Source organism: Mirounga angustirostris, unplaced genomic scaffold (genome assembly GCF_029215605.1).
Source record: "Mirounga angustirostris isolate CCGP_5_RB_7025 unplaced genomic scaffold, mMirAng1.0.hap1 SCAF_4, whole genome shotgun sequence".
NCBI lineage: Eukaryota > Metazoa > Chordata > Mammalia > Carnivora > Phocidae > Mirounga > Mirounga angustirostris.
In genome coordinates, this window is record NW_026991712.1 from 173,943,618 (window position 1) to 173,958,548 (window position 14,931).

At 56.4% G+C, this 14,931-nt stretch overlaps 1 long non-coding RNA gene across 1 annotated transcript in view; it reads right to left on the bottom strand.

Annotated features, from left to right (window-relative positions):
• Positions 1–486: 486 nt before the first annotated feature.
• The window catches only part of LOC135364015 (uncharacterized), a 42,675-nt gene continuing 28,230 nt past the window's right edge, over positions 487–14,931 (bottom strand). Inside the window, exon 4 of the long non-coding RNA XR_010410443.1 lies at positions 487–2,374. This is a non-coding gene — a long non-coding RNA (uncharacterized LOC135364015). The remainder of the gene's footprint in view (positions 2,375–14,931) is intronic.

Below are 14,931 nucleotides of genomic sequence, written 5' to 3' on the forward strand. Positions count from 1 at the left end.
GATTTGAGGTGGGATTTCTTCCTTACTTTTCCCGAGGGTGCCTTTGCCTGGGAGGGGAGGAGTGTTCGCCTCCTGGGCATAAGCAGTCTCCACGCTGGTCTCGATCCTTCCACTGCCACTCCAGCTGCCCTAACGGGATCTTGAGGCTCTGGTTTCACCAGTACGGTTTGGAATGGCATTCGGGAAGGGCAGATTGGAGCTGACCCCAGGGGCATCTCACCTCACCCAGGCCCTGCTGTTTCCCGAGCTAGAGAGTCCTGTCTGGAGGCCTGGGGGCTGGGGAGAGGTCCCCAAATCCCCAGATGGACTTGTCCTGCTCTACCCGGGACCCAAGAAAGGTGCTGGCCCTGGGCCCTCCCCGTCACTGCAGAGCCATCCAGCTCACCTCCATCCTCCTCATGCTGCAGTCTCCCCACTCCTGCAGATTTGGCTCCCCCCGCCCCCCCAGTCTCACCTCACCCCTCTGCCCGCCCTGCAGCACTTCGCTCCAGCCACGTCATTTCTCAAACACACTGAGCTTTTCCCACCTCAGGGCCTTGGCCAGTGCTCTTCCCTCTTCCCAGAACTCCCGCCCCTCTGCTCTCTGGGCTCAGCTGGATGGCCACCTCCTCCGAAAGGCTTTCCTGACAAGCAGGGACCTTGTCATTTGCCGTTTCAGCCCCCTGTTGGTTTTCTTCATAGCAGGCAGTTGATTCGAGGTTTCTTTGTCCATGTTCTTGTTTTTCGCTGGTCCTCCCCCACGGCGTGAATAAACAGCCGAGGGAGGGAGGGAATGAGCAAATGAATAACTGAATGAATCAGTGAGGTCCTGAAGGCTGGACCAATAGTCCGTTCCTTCCATTGACCCCATTAACCCCTGCTTGTCCAAGGCTGTCCTTTGTGAGGGCTGCTTTTCCCCAGGCTGGTTTAGAAGGTGCTGGTCTAAAGGCACCCGGGGTCCACCAGTCCGGTGGGGGTCTCCCACTAGGGTCCCGGCCCTCTAGGGACACCCACCTGCATTGCCAAAAACATTTCCCAGCCACTTATCATAAAAGCCAAATCACACACCCACGACCACGTGACTGAGTGCCCACTTCGGTGCCCGGGGCCTCAGGGTCAGGCCACGCTGACTCGGTCAGACAGAATTTATGAGAATTGTGCAGGTTCCATAGAGGGTGTGATGAACTTCTCAATGTTCACAACGCCCACACTCTCGGAGGTGCTGTGGGGACAGAGATTCTGATACCCCTCTGACAGATGAGGAAACCGGGGCTCAGGGAGGTGACCCACGGTGCACAGAGCAGCCTCGTCTTTGCCTCTCTGCACGGTTGCTGGGCCTGTCACCCTTCCCCAGCTATGCAGGCCAGACTCTTGGGAGCCGGCGGCCTCTGTGCCTCCCTCCCCCTCAAATCCACATCCAAACAGCCCAAGTCCTGTGGGGCCTGCCTCCCAGCGTGCCCCGCCTCTCCCCTCCCACTGGTCCTCCCGGGATTACCGTTATCAGCCTGAACTTGTCCAGCCGCAGAACAGCAAGCAAGACCGTGGCCCCCGAGGCCGCCTTGGGAATTGTGTCATCTTGTTAGCGATGAGTGAGTTTATGGAGCTCTGCGGTGTATCATTATGCTCTCATTTTATTGATTAGCAGCTTGAGGTTGGAACTTTCTTATCCCTTAATGGAAACCCTGCTGCTCCTCTCCACCAATTACAGTAGAAATTAATGGCTACTTACATACAATTGAGCTCATGAGCAATCGTGGGGGCCAATGACGTGTGAACCATGAGGCATAAAACCGTATCTCTTCAGACGGGGTGTCCAGCCAGCCTCCTGGCCAGCACCCCCTTGCCCTTGTTGAGGCCTTCAGAGGGCTGCCTGGTTGTGTGGGAGGAGGGGAGTCTCTTGTCCTTGCTTGAATGGATTCGTCCCCGGTTGGGTAGGACGGAGATTAGTGGAGTGGGTGGGCTGTGGGGACAGGGGCAAGAAGGGACACCAGGCAGGCGAGCAGAGGCCCCCAGACAGTGGGAACCGTGCAGGGAGGGGGCAGGAGATAGGGGTGGGGGCCGAGGAGGGGAAGAGTATCTTGGCGAAACACCCTCTCAGCCTTGGGAGTCGTGGGTACCGCATCCCTCCCATGCACCAGGCACCTGCTGAGCACCAGGGCGACAGCGTGGAACAGAACAGGCAAGAATATCTGTCCCCAGGAAGCCTCTAATTCTCATGGGCAGTGATGGACAACAGGTGAACATACAATAACTGTGGGGTATGGGGTCAGGAACAGACCGATCCATGGGACAGAAGGAAGAGAAGCCAAACCTCAAGAAGAGACGTGTAGGCCCAAAGGGGAAATATTTTCATGATCTTGGGTAGGGAAACCCTTCCTCAGCAAGTCACAAAAACCTGAAACCAGAAAAGAAGAAACCGATGAATTTAAAGATATGTGAACATTAAGCCTTGAAGAATAAGAAGGCCTGGACAGAAGGGGCCGTGGGTGTGGAGGGGTGAGAGCGATGTCCACCAGGCTCTCAGTCAGGGGGCGCCCCTGGACTGGGGTTGGACAGACAGGGGCCCCTGGACACAGCCACACTCCCTCGTCCCCGTGCCCCCTCCGTCCCTGCCCTGCCGCTCCCGGCTCCCCAGGATTGCCTGCCCTGCCCCTGCCCAGCCCTGAAAGACATACTAGGGGCAGGAATTGAGGTCTCCCAGCCCTGTGCTCAGCCCCACCGCCCATCACAGGACTCTGGGCTCTGGCCACCACGGTCCCCCACTGAGAGGGCAGGTGGAACAGGTCACTTGGGCCCCGAGGAAGGCACCTGTCCCGGCTCTGCCCCAGGTCTGCCCAGGGCTTCCCTCACAGTGCTAAGGACGCCCCCCTCTCCCTGGCTGCCTTCCTCGACCCCCCACTCCCACCTGGACATCCTGAGGGCTGCCCCACACCGGCCCCAGAGCCCCCAGCCTCCTCGCAGATGTGCCGGGCATCATCCCTCTAGTGTACTTCCAGGATCTGCCAAAAGGCCCTCCCCAGCCCAAGAGCTCACTCGCCTACGGTCACACAGCCAGGGGGTACAGTCAGGATTCGAACCCAGCTCCGGCTGGCTCTACCCTCCTTGTTCCCTCTGCACCTGCCCACCGGTGACCAGCTTGCAGGCCATGCCCAGATCCTGCCTGAAAGCTGGACTTCTTCACCTCTTAGAACCAGACATAAGTTGAAATTGTGGGGGCGGGGGGGGGTGCCCAGGTCCTTAAAACATCTAGAGCAGGGTCTGGGCATATCAGGCAGGGAGAAAGGAAGGAGAAGCCTGTGGGCTGAGGCAGAAAGAGAAGGACAGAGAAACAGGAGAGCTGACCTAGAGGAGCGGAGGCAGAACCATGGGCAGGGAGGTGAGTGTGGGCCCAGAGCCCCAGCAGCGTGCCCTGGACCCTGCCACACAGGACAGGAAGCCCTCACCGCGCCTATGGCACAGGGAGCCCGGGCATTCGGGGACATGGACAGCGCAGCAGGGGCCAGACAGGCCATGTGGGAGAAAGAAGCTTCCTGCATCCCAGGGTTACCAAACCCTGCTGGCCCAGGCCGGCCTGGAGCTCCCCCCGGGCCAGGCCTCCCGCTGCAGCCCCCAGGTGTGGAGGAGGGAGTCTCTCCAGGGAAGCAAGGAGATCAAAAAGAGGAGCAGTGGCTAAATCACCAGCCTGTGCCTCCCTCCCTCTCTCCACGCACCAGGAAGCCTTCCCATAGCAGCTTCGACCTGGTTCAAGGACTCCCGGGAGGTCCCAGCCCAGGGCCGCTCCTTCCAGCTGGGGCCCAGCCCCTCTGCCGGGCTCAGGCTCTCTCCCACACAGGTCTGACCTGCCCTTCCCACCCTGCCAACCCCGCGTGCACACACCGCCATGGCCAGGCCATGCACACACACCAGAGCAGGGGGCTACACACCTGCTCTCACCCTCCCTGCCCAAATGATGGCCATCTCAGAGGGTAGTGCACTTGGGGCCTGCACTACGCGGATCATCCCCCCACCACTTGTCCCTAGAAGCTGACATTCTCCTAGGGCAACTGGATTGGAATGAACACCCAGGACACTGCTGAAGGGAGAAGGGGGAAATGACACGAGGGGACACCAGCCAGTCTTCACTCTCCCAGGCAGAGCTTCCTGACTTCTACTCACCTGTAGCTTCCTGGGCAGTAGCAGCCGGAAGCCATGCGGGGAACACAGCTTGACCATGTCTGTGTGTTCTTGGGCAACTCACCAAACCTCTCTGAGCCTCAGATTCCTCATCGATAACTGTAGAGGAGCCAGGCATATCCGAAATGCCACTCTTCTAAACCTTACCCAGAGGAAGGAAGTGAACCTTTCAAAAGGGCTCTCCCCACATCTCAGGGTTGATCAGAACCGTAACAACGGGGACCCTGTACCGTCTCATTCGGGGCCCACAGCTGCCCTCCGAGGGAGGGACTGTTAGCATTTCTACTTTGCAGATGAGATGGCACCACTCAGAGTGGTTGAGGTTGACCTCGGTTGTCCGAGATCACACCAAGATGTAACCCCAGGTCTGTCTGACACGAACACCCACGTGCCCTCAATCGACCTCCAGAAGTGCTCCTGCGGCTCACTCCTGCCCGCCTTCACCTTACCCCTCATGCTTCCCCTGGGGCACAGCGTGTGACTGGGGCTCCATTGCGTAAGTCCTCTGGCCACATCAGGGTGTGCGCGCTCATGGACACACCCGAGCAAATGCGCGTAAGCCTGGCTCCAGATGCTCTCCAAACTCTAATGGCTCTGACATTTGTCCCTCCAGCTCCAGGTGTGGGCTGTCAAATCCCTTGAGGTCTAATAATTATGTCGAACTCCACATCTCTGAAATGGAGTTTCCCTGACTACACACCCCTACCGCCCTGCTGCTCACCCCTCGCCAAGGCACCACCACCACCTTCATGCATCAGCCTCTGCACTGGTCTCCCTGCCTCCCCCTTAGTCCCGAATGATCCTGCCTCAAGTCCTGCCATGGCCCCCCTATTACTCAGAGCAAAAGACAAAGCTCCCTACACACGATCCTATGGCCCTGTGACTTTGCTGACTCCTCTCCTCCCATTCCCTCTGCTCCAGTCATACTGGCTTCTCTCCTGTCCCTGGAATACCCTAAGCACACTCCCACCTCAGGGTCCTTGCACTTGCTACACCCGCGCCTGGGACATCATTCCTCCAGATGGCCACGGGTCTCCCTGCCTCTCACGCCTCAGGTCTCTTGCCCCTCAAACGTCCTACCAGCGAGGTCCTCATGCCCAGCCACTTAAAATAACCCTCCCAGCCCCGTGGTCCCTCTCCCCTCACCCTGTTTAACTATTTCCCTAGCACTTGTCACCACCTGGCATGTTACTAATTTGCATATTTAATATCTCTCTCATCCCAGGAGGACATGTACTCCTGTGAGATCAGGAATCTCTGCTCATCTCCTATTCATGCTCGGAGCCAAGAACAATGCCTGGCACATGGTAGACCCTCAATAAATATCTTTGCAGGCAGGAAGGAAAGGAAAGGAAAGGAAAGGAAAGGAAAGGAAAGGAAAGGAAAGGAAAGGAAAGGAAAGGAAAGGAAAGGAATAGTAGCAGAGTGGAGGCTGATGAAAGTAGGCTGGGGAGAGAAAGAGAAAAGAGGAGGAAATGGACATGCATAGGAACAGACGTGAGATAGATAAACTGCTGTGGTCAAGCATTCAGAGATGGACAGGTCAGACCACACACACACACACACACACACACACACAAATGCATCCCCAAATATACATATACATGTATATCCATCCTTACACACATGCATATCCACACAGAGCCCCTTAGCAGCACTCTGTTCTGGCCCCACACCCCTCCACCCCCTCCACCCCACCCATGCTCTACACCCCTTCCCAGGCAGGGAAAGAGGCTTCTCCAGGTGACCTCACTGAGTGGGGCATGAAACCACCAGCTCTTTTTCAAAGTCTCCCTTGTAATCTGCTCCTGGATCAGTGCTCACAAGGGCACTGGCCTCTGCCTGAGGATGGGACCCCTCACCTTCTCCCAGGAAGTCCCACCGAGTCCCCCCCTCCCAGTCCCCACTCAGCTGTGGCTCCTTCCCCTTCCCCTGACCAGTATAACCTGCTCAGCTGAATTCTTGCTGGGCATTTCCAAACAATTCCAATTATTTGGGGGGAGGAGTGAGACTGTGACTCCCAGGAGGGGCTTGCCGGGAGGGGAGGGAAAAGAGGGGGTCCCCTTCAAAATGGGGCAGCCTCTAAGTTGCTTGTTCTGCAACCAAGAGCCCCAGCCCTGCCCCACCCCCACAGCCTCGGTTCTCTGAAAACACCAGATTTCAAGCCTCCGGGCCTTTGTACTAACAGAGCCTCCCGCCTCAAGTGTACTCCCCTCACTTCCCCGCCTGGCAAACTCCTCCACATCCTTCAAGGCCTCGGTCAGGTGTCTGACACCCTCTGCCTGTCCTCATCTCTCTGTTATCCTTGTCTGTTTAGGCGCTTGCCTCTCCTGCTGGAGGGGGACTCTGAGGGCAGAAAGCACGATGATGCATCCGGACCCACTGCAGATCCCAGCGCGGGCCTGGCTCAGAGCACGGGCCCCGGACATTCGCTCTCAGGATGGGAGAAAGGGGTGGGGAGGGCCTGCAGAGGTCTGGGCCAGCTGCTAGAATCCTAGGTCACTCACTGCCTTGCTGTGACCTCGGGCAAGTCACCCACCCTCTCTGGTCTGCCCTCCTTATCAGCCCGGGCTCCCTGAGGCCGGTGAAAGGCTGAGAGGTGACCCTGACCCCAAAGGGAGAGCGTGGTGCCCGAGGGAGCTGTCCTGGCCAGGTGCGAGCCAGGTGCTGCCCTCGGGGTTAAGGGAGTGGCCAGACGGGAGCAGAAGGGAGAGAGAGGCCTGGAGCTCCTTGCTCACCGTGTCCCCCTGTTGCCAGCACCATGGCGGCAGGCGCCCGTCCCTGAGACCACTGTCGCTCTCGCGGGGACCGCCACTGTCTCGCCCGTTATTGTTCCAGCACCATTAACGCCAACATGGGCACCCACATCACCCTGCCCGCACGCCCCAGGTTCCGTTCTCCAAAGCAGAGCAGCACCCCGCTCCTCTCTGGACCCCTATCACCCAGCAGAGATCCCGGCACATTCCGGAAGCTCCGTGTTGTAGACTGAAGGGAATACCCCGAGGTTTGGTCCCATGCCCTTGAGCTGGCCTTACCAGTAGAGAAAGCTGGTACAGCACAGGGCCACCAGTGGAATGATTTCCCTCCAAGTCCCTGCGTTGTTCTCCGGGAGCTGGGGAGAACCTCCAGCCTGAATTCCTAGGACTCACAGAGCGTGTCCGAGAGCCCGAGTCACAATGAGAACTCAGAGAGTGAAGTCCCTAGCCTCAGTTTCCCTGCTGGTATAACGGGGACCATGTTCCTGCCTCTCAAGGCTGTTGGGACAATGAAATGAGTGACAGCAGAGAAGGCAGACGGCCCAGGGCCTGGCACCTGACAGGGGACACCCCTCAATCCTGCCAGCCCCTCATCCCCAGCACCACCTGGCTGAGGGCAATATGGGTGTCGGTGCTTCTCTAGGGTTAGGGCTCCAGAGTGGTGGTTGTTACATCTTAAGTTGCATTATTCTCGTCCTAGACACAGTCCCTAGATTATTTCTGGGGCCCCTCACACCAGCTCTAAGACGAAGAGTTTGTACCCCCATTTTACAGGTAAGCAAACGTGGGCTCGCTCAAAGCTGCCCAGCCAAGAGCAAAGACCCCGAGGCAATCGGCTCCCATGACCGCCTCAGCAGGGGCAGAGGGCTGGAGGGATGCTGTGAAGCCCTCAGCACCAGGTCAGACCTGATGCCTGGACCCAATGTCGTCAGGCAGCAGGAGACCACAGCCTGGAAAGATCCAGCGTGGATGCCGCCTGGGAAAGGGGTCTGCACAGCTGCTTAGACTGGCGAGCCCAGGCGGCAGGGGGAGGTTCTTCCCACCCACACTTCTCAGTCAGGACTTGGGCAACCGTGTGGGTTGGGGGGGTCGTCCCTGCTGTGCCCCACCCTTACGCTCATCAGGGAGACAGGAAGACAGAGATGCCAAGCCAGGCCCCACCTCCTGGACCACTTCCTCTAGAAGATTAAAGGGCCCGGGTCCCCCCCATGCCTGAGTATCCCACCGTCAGTACCAGAGCAGCTTCCTGTTTGCCGGGATGGGCGCCCGTTGCTATGGGGACGGCAGGAGGTACCCTCTCCAGGTGGCCGATACCAGGCCCGGCCCCTCCCTGGGCCTTCCCTATCACTGCCACAGCCTCTCTAGCAGCTGGGCTGGCAGAACCATCTGGTCTGCGATCAAAGGGACCGCAGGCGGGCACTGCCCTGGGGCCTGGGCAAGGCACCTCTTATCTCTCCCACGCCTGGGGAACTTTCCAGACGCAGGAGAGCAGGAGCCCGTGGGCGGGGGGGGGGGGGGGGGGGGGACAGGAGGGGCAGGCTGGAGTGCATGGGAAAGACACTCCCTGGGAGTGGCGGGAGGGACTTGAAACTTGCCAGGAATGAGGCCGGAGACTGGAGACAGGATGGGTCGGTGGTTGGTCCCTGTGGTGCTCTATGCCCACTTGCTCCTCATCCTGCTAGAGCCCCAGCCAGCTGTGTGACTCGGGGCGCAGCACTCCGCTTCCCCAAGCCTTGGTCTCCTCTGCTGCCAAGTGGGAAGCAAAGCAATGGTTGTGAGGATCCCAGTATGTGAGGCCTGTGGGACACTGGTGGGTACTCAGTTTAATAGTGAAGATATTAGTTACTATTTATAGAGGATAAGCCCTTAAAGTGCATTATTCTCATTTAATCCACATGGCCACCTGAGATATGGTCCCTACTATCATCCACTTCTTACAGAAGAAAACCCTGAAGGTCAAAGAGTTCAGGAAATTGCCCCAAATAGCACAGATCCTAAGTGGCCGGTAAGTGTTAACCACTAATATTGCTTTTTCCCCTCCTATTATATTCTGGCTGAGCTCACAGCCGCCCTGACCGGCCCCTGACTCCATCCTCTGCCCTCAGGCCCCCCTACTAGGCCACCCACACAATCCTCACCCATTGGTTCATTTTTTAAACCCATCTAGAAATAATTATTATTAATGAATAACAATTATTAAAGACTGGCATTTGCTAGCCCTCGATAATAACCAGCTAGTGCTAAGCTCAAGCACTAAGCCAAAGGCCCCGAAACTTTTGTGACAGCCCTAGGAGGTCAGAACCATAATAGGGTATGAGGGAATGGATGCCCAGAGACACACACGCAACGCTCCAAACGGACTGAACTTCCATTTCTGGAACATACTTCACTCTGCCTCCCCTCTTGCTCTTTGCCATGCTATGGTCCCCACCAGGAACAACCCACCCACTGGCAGTCTGTGTCTAGGCTAGAAGCAAGGCTCCTGGAGGACAAGGATGATGTGTTTGCTGTGCATGGTACACAGTCTCGGGGACCCAGTGCCAAAGCTCAGGCAGATGAGGTTTTGAGTATGGACACCATGCAGGACTAATTAATAAGGGAATAACGGCTCGGGATCTTATTCATCTAAACCTGACAGAACCTAAAAGACAATAATCAAATCCCTGTGTTTTCCAGGGTCTCCCCAGATAAAACAATCTCAGCTCCTTGAGCATTTCCATATGATAACTGTCAGGACGCTGAGCTTCTAGAAGAGGAACAGATGAATGAGTGAGTGAGTAACTGGATGAATTCTGAGGTGAGTGTGTTAGTGAACAAACAAGTCAGTGAGCTAGAGCTAGAGCATCAGCTAGAAACTTGTGGAAACAGCGAAGTAAACGGGTGAATAGAAAGATGAGCAAGTGAATGGATGGGGCGGAAAGGAGAGGAAATGAAAGAAACCCCAGCAGGGTCAAGTACACAAGAACAGGTCAGTGGGCTTCCCAGAGGGACACCCGAGCCCCCACCCAGGAGCCTCAAACCACAGGCTCTATAAGGTTGGCAAACTACAGCTCACCAGACAAATCTGACCCACTTGTAAATAAAGTTTTATTGGAACACATCTTTTTTATCTCATTCTTTTTTATGTCTTGCGTGTGGTGACTTTCATTCTACAACAGCAGAACTGAGTAGTTGTAACCATGACCGTATGACCTGCAGAGCCTAAAATGTTTCCCACCTGGCCCTTTACAGGTAAAGTGGGCCCGTCTCTTTAGTAGAGCCCCTTGCAGGAGGGACCCAAACAGGCATCCTGCCTGGGATCCTCCCAATGCGGACTGGAATCCTCCCTGCCTTCAGTGGGTCCTCAGGACCCCACCTGCCCATCTCTGGGCCTGGGCCCTCCCCGCCTCTCTAGGCAGCCCTTCTGGCTCTCGGGCAGTTCAGGCCATCAAGAGCTCTTCCTTCCGCTGAGTGGAAATGTTCTGTCCTCTTTCTTGTCCCCACCCTCAACCCGACCTCCCGCCTTGACCGCGGGTGTTTACCCTGACCTCTGCCCTGTGTCTCGTTCCCCACCAGCCAGCACAGCTCAGGCCCGGCTGGATCCATTTCTCAACCAGGGAGGCAAGTGAGTCACCGAGTCCAGAGAGGGGACATCTGCTGGGCTCTGGCCTTCAGCTAATCTCACTAATTCTGCGGAAGAGGCCCAAGCCACCCCTGCTGCTTCGTGTATGTGCTTGGACATGGCATGGAAGCCAGCCGGCTTGAGAGGATATTCACTCGCCCAGAACTGTGGGGTATTTGGGCCCCGAGTGTTTATTTCAAGTTTGGTTTTTGTCTTCAGTTCCTGGGATCATTTCCCAAAAGAGCTGAAGAAATCTGGCCTCGACCGGGCACGTGCACAGGGAAGCAGAGAAGTTCTCATTTGACCCCCACACAGATTGCTGGGGCCCGCTTTACAGAAGACCTACCACCTACAGAAGGTACCAAGCCGTCCAGGTACCAGTCCAGGGTGCCTGCTTTCTTGTTGCCTCTCTCATTCTGGAATCTTCTAGAATCATTCGAGAACCATACAAGCCTCGACGGGTTGCTTTGCACCCATTTCCACAGCGCTCCCCTAACACCTTAGCCCCATTCCACAGGTGGGAAGACTGACGCATGCCATATGCTTAGACTCAGGCCTCAGATTCCAGCGAGCAGGTCACTGATCAGTGGGCACCCAGACAGAGGAGCAGGGTGTGGAGAGGCAGGCTGGGGGTTACAGAGCACAAGGCCTGAGTCCCCGAACCCAGTGGGAAGAAGGAAAGACATGCCAGGCAGGAGTCACAGGGGCAGAGGTGTGGGGTCCGAGGGGCTTCCTTCCCCACAGATTCTAGGTGGGTTCTTCCCTCTGTTCAATGCGCCCATTGCCACTGTAACTATGACCACGTGGAAAGGGACCAGAGATGTGGGGAGAAGAGGAGAGAGAGAGAAATAAAGAGGAGGAAGAGCCTAGTAGTTACAAACACGGGCTCTGGAATCAGAGCGACCGGGTGTAAGCCTAGCACCACCGCTTCTCAGCGAGCCTCACTGGCCTCGTCTGTCCAATGGGGCTCATAATGCTGAGCTCACAGCTTTTTTAGGGCAAAATGAGGTAATGCGTGTCAAACACTGGGCCCAGGGTCTGGCAGGGGCCAGGCGCTTGGCCAGCGGACACCCTTTCCTTCCCCACGGACACGGCGTGCTTATCACTTGCAATTTGAATCGAGCACTTATCCTGAGCCCCCAAGCGAGGTGATGTCTAATCGCCATGGTGTGAACCCTCCACCGTCCCCAGTGCAACCCAGCGAGTTGCGGGAGGGGGCCGCGCCGCCGCGAGAACATACCTGGCCTGCGTCTGCCCTGGTGGCGTCACCTGCGCACATTAATGAAAAATTCACGGCACGGAGCAGAGCCAGGCCAGACCAGGAAATTGCAAAGTCGCGGGCGCCTTAGCTCAGCCCCGCTGCACACTCTCTGCTTTTATAGCTCCACGTGTAATAACATAAAAGCATAATTTATTAAAGTATCACTTAAAGTGGGGATGGCAGGAGGGGGTCCGTGCCCGAGGGGCCACACTGACTGGAGATGCCAAGGGAGGGGAAGCAGTCTCGATGCTCTCCAGCTGCCTGCCCACCTTGGCTCACCGTGCAGTGGGTGGAGGACCAGGGAAGCGTCCAGGAGCTGTGGGCATAGCCTGGAGACATGAGCCAGGCTGTGTGGGGCCGAATTCTGTCTGTGTGACCAGGGATGGATCAGTTGTCCCCTCTGAGCTACAGTTTCCTCATCTGTAAATGAAAGGATTGCGGCGAGATCCCCAAAAAAAGAGTCCCTCATTAGCAGCTCTCCTACCAGGCCTGCTCCTCCCAGAGTGAAAGAGGCTTCCAGGCACTGAGCCGTGCCAGGAAATGGCCCTGGGATTGCCTCATTAAACACGGAGGGGTATTTACACTGGGAGAAACAAATATTTATCTCTGGACCAAGGAAGGAGGAAGGTCTTTGGAACCCCAGTCTTGTATCTGGCTCAGCCCTGCTTGGGAGGAAGGGACCAGGTGGAGAGGGGAAGGAGGAAGGGGGTGGGAGGGAGGGTGCAGGGACAGAGGCAGGGCTGGGTTCAAAACCCAACTCTGCTGCCACCCAGCGTTGTGACCCTGAGCACGGGTCCTCATGCTGCTGTGCCTCTGGGTCCTCCCAGGAAACGCGGCTCTAAGAACATGGTAACCTGGGCGCCTGGGTGGCTCAGTCGTTAAGTGTCTGCCTTCGGCTCAGGTCATGATCCTGGGGTCCTGGGATCGAGTCCCACATCGGGCTCCCTGCTCGGCAGGAAGCCTGCTTCTCACTCTCCCACTCCCCCTGCTTGTGTTCCTGCTCTCACTATCTCTCTCTCTGTCAAATAAATAAATAAAATCTTTAAAAAAAAAAAAAAAAAGAACATGGTAACCTTTCAGGGTGAGTGGAAGCTTCAAGGAGATAATGTGTGCGTGAAACGGGGTACGTGTCCACTTATTACCGACTCTATGCCAGACACTGTCTGGGCTCGCAAGATCCTGCAGGGAGGAAGGCACGCAAACAGCAAGTATTTCTATTAGGAAAAAATGAGGTGGGGGGAGAAGGATTCTCACCTAGTGACCCACAACACTCTAAGCTGGAAGCACCAGGGGGGTGGTGGTCGTTTAGCACATGGACCACACAGAGTTTTTAAAAAAGCAACAAATATACACCAAATGTCTGACTTTCTTTCATCCAACTTCCCAAAGGGCATAGTGGATGGGCTGCCTCACAGGGGCAGGATACAAATTTTCAGAACCAAATTCAGGAGCCTTGGTTTGCCCAAAGAATTATATGGTGTTTCCTGCATGGGGTCTGGTTGGTAACATGGGAGAATTTCTCGAATCCAACTGGTTCTCTCCACCTGCTCGGCTACCCCCTGATCCAGGCCAACATCCTCTCCTGCCTGGCTATATGAATAGCATCCTGGCTGGGCCCCCTGCCTCTGCCCTTGCCCCCCACAGTCTGTCCCCAGCTGCAGCGTGGTCTTGTACCTTGGAACTGGTTGAGGGTGGCTGGGGTTGGCTAAGAAAATGCCCATGAAAGTGCTGAACTAGGAGACACAGACAAAGCCGGAGACAAGGTGGTTGGATATGGGAAGAACTTCTTGACTTCAGGAAAGAAGCCCCTTTAATGTACCCTCAGGAGAAGCTGCAGAGGGTTGAGCTCCCAGTCCTGCATGAGGGGGTCAGGTCACTTCTCAGTGGGACCCAGGCACAGGGTGAGCCCAGAAGACCTCACAGAGAGTTACGGATACCAGAACAGTGCCAGACTGGTCAGATGGGAGCAAAACTCTTCCCCGAAGCTTCTGGGGGCTGAGCAGCCACCCCACCTGCCAGACCTTATTTATTTGAAGTTGTGGTTGTTGAGTTTGGTGTTTGTTGAAATGACTCTCCTCCCACGAGCTTCGCGCCCCACTGAGAACTTGAAAGTGACATTCCTCAGGCCAGCTAAGAGGAGGGCAGGAGCCCAAGCCAGAGGAGAGAGTGAGGGAAGGGCTGGGGACAGGGCTGGGGGAGACACGTCAGGGTCCCAGCAGAAAACAGACTCATGCAAAAGGGATAACAGAAAAGGGGTTTCAGAGCAGTAGGTGGAGTTCCGGGAAACCACCAAGGGATGGTGTGGTGCCCAGGGACTGGCAACAGGGGGGAACTACCAGCACCCCATGCCCAGGCAGCATGCTGTGTCGAGAGCTGTAGAGGAATTAGGCCAGCCCATGGAAACTCAGCAGAGAGGGAGCGGGTCCCCCTTTCTGCTCCTACCCTCCCGCTGGCTGGACCCAACCAGAAGCCAGAGAGCAAGGAGCCAGGCAATGCAGAGTGGAGTTGGGAGGTCCCAGAGCCCAGAGCAGGCCCAGGAGGGGGCAGACTGAGTCTGGGGGCGAGAGGCCACTCTCACAGGCCCTTGGGCTTCGCCTTCTGTAGAGTAGAACTTGAACAACGCCTACCACAGGTTTGAAATTTCTACTCCACCTTGACCCCCCAGGTCTAGGTCTTCCCCAAAGACCCCTGGCTGCAAGTAGCCCTATTCTGGGGGAATAAGTAAAAGCCCACCACCCTGCTTTTGCTCAACCCAAGCCCTCCACTGGGGTCTCCTCTCCCCTCTGCTCCCCGTGGAAAACCTGCTCCTCTTGTCCAAACCAGCTCCGATACTGCTCACTATTCATTGCTAATAACAGCTATTTATCCACAACAAATATGTGCCAGGAACCAATTAATGGCTCAAATCACCTGAAGTCAGTCCCGGCTCTGCCCTTCTGAACTGTGTGAGGTCAGGCAAGCAATCTCACCTCCTGAGCCTCTGTCTCTTTATCTGAAATAGTTCCGCCTCCCTGAGGGGTGGATAAGAGGATTGAATAAGGCCCCAAGCACTGGCCTCGTGTTTGAAGTCTCCGAGGAGCTCAGGACTGGGTGACTGTCGTTACTGCACTCGCCTTCCTCACAGGGAGGAAACCAAGGCTCATAGAGACCCATGACTCACC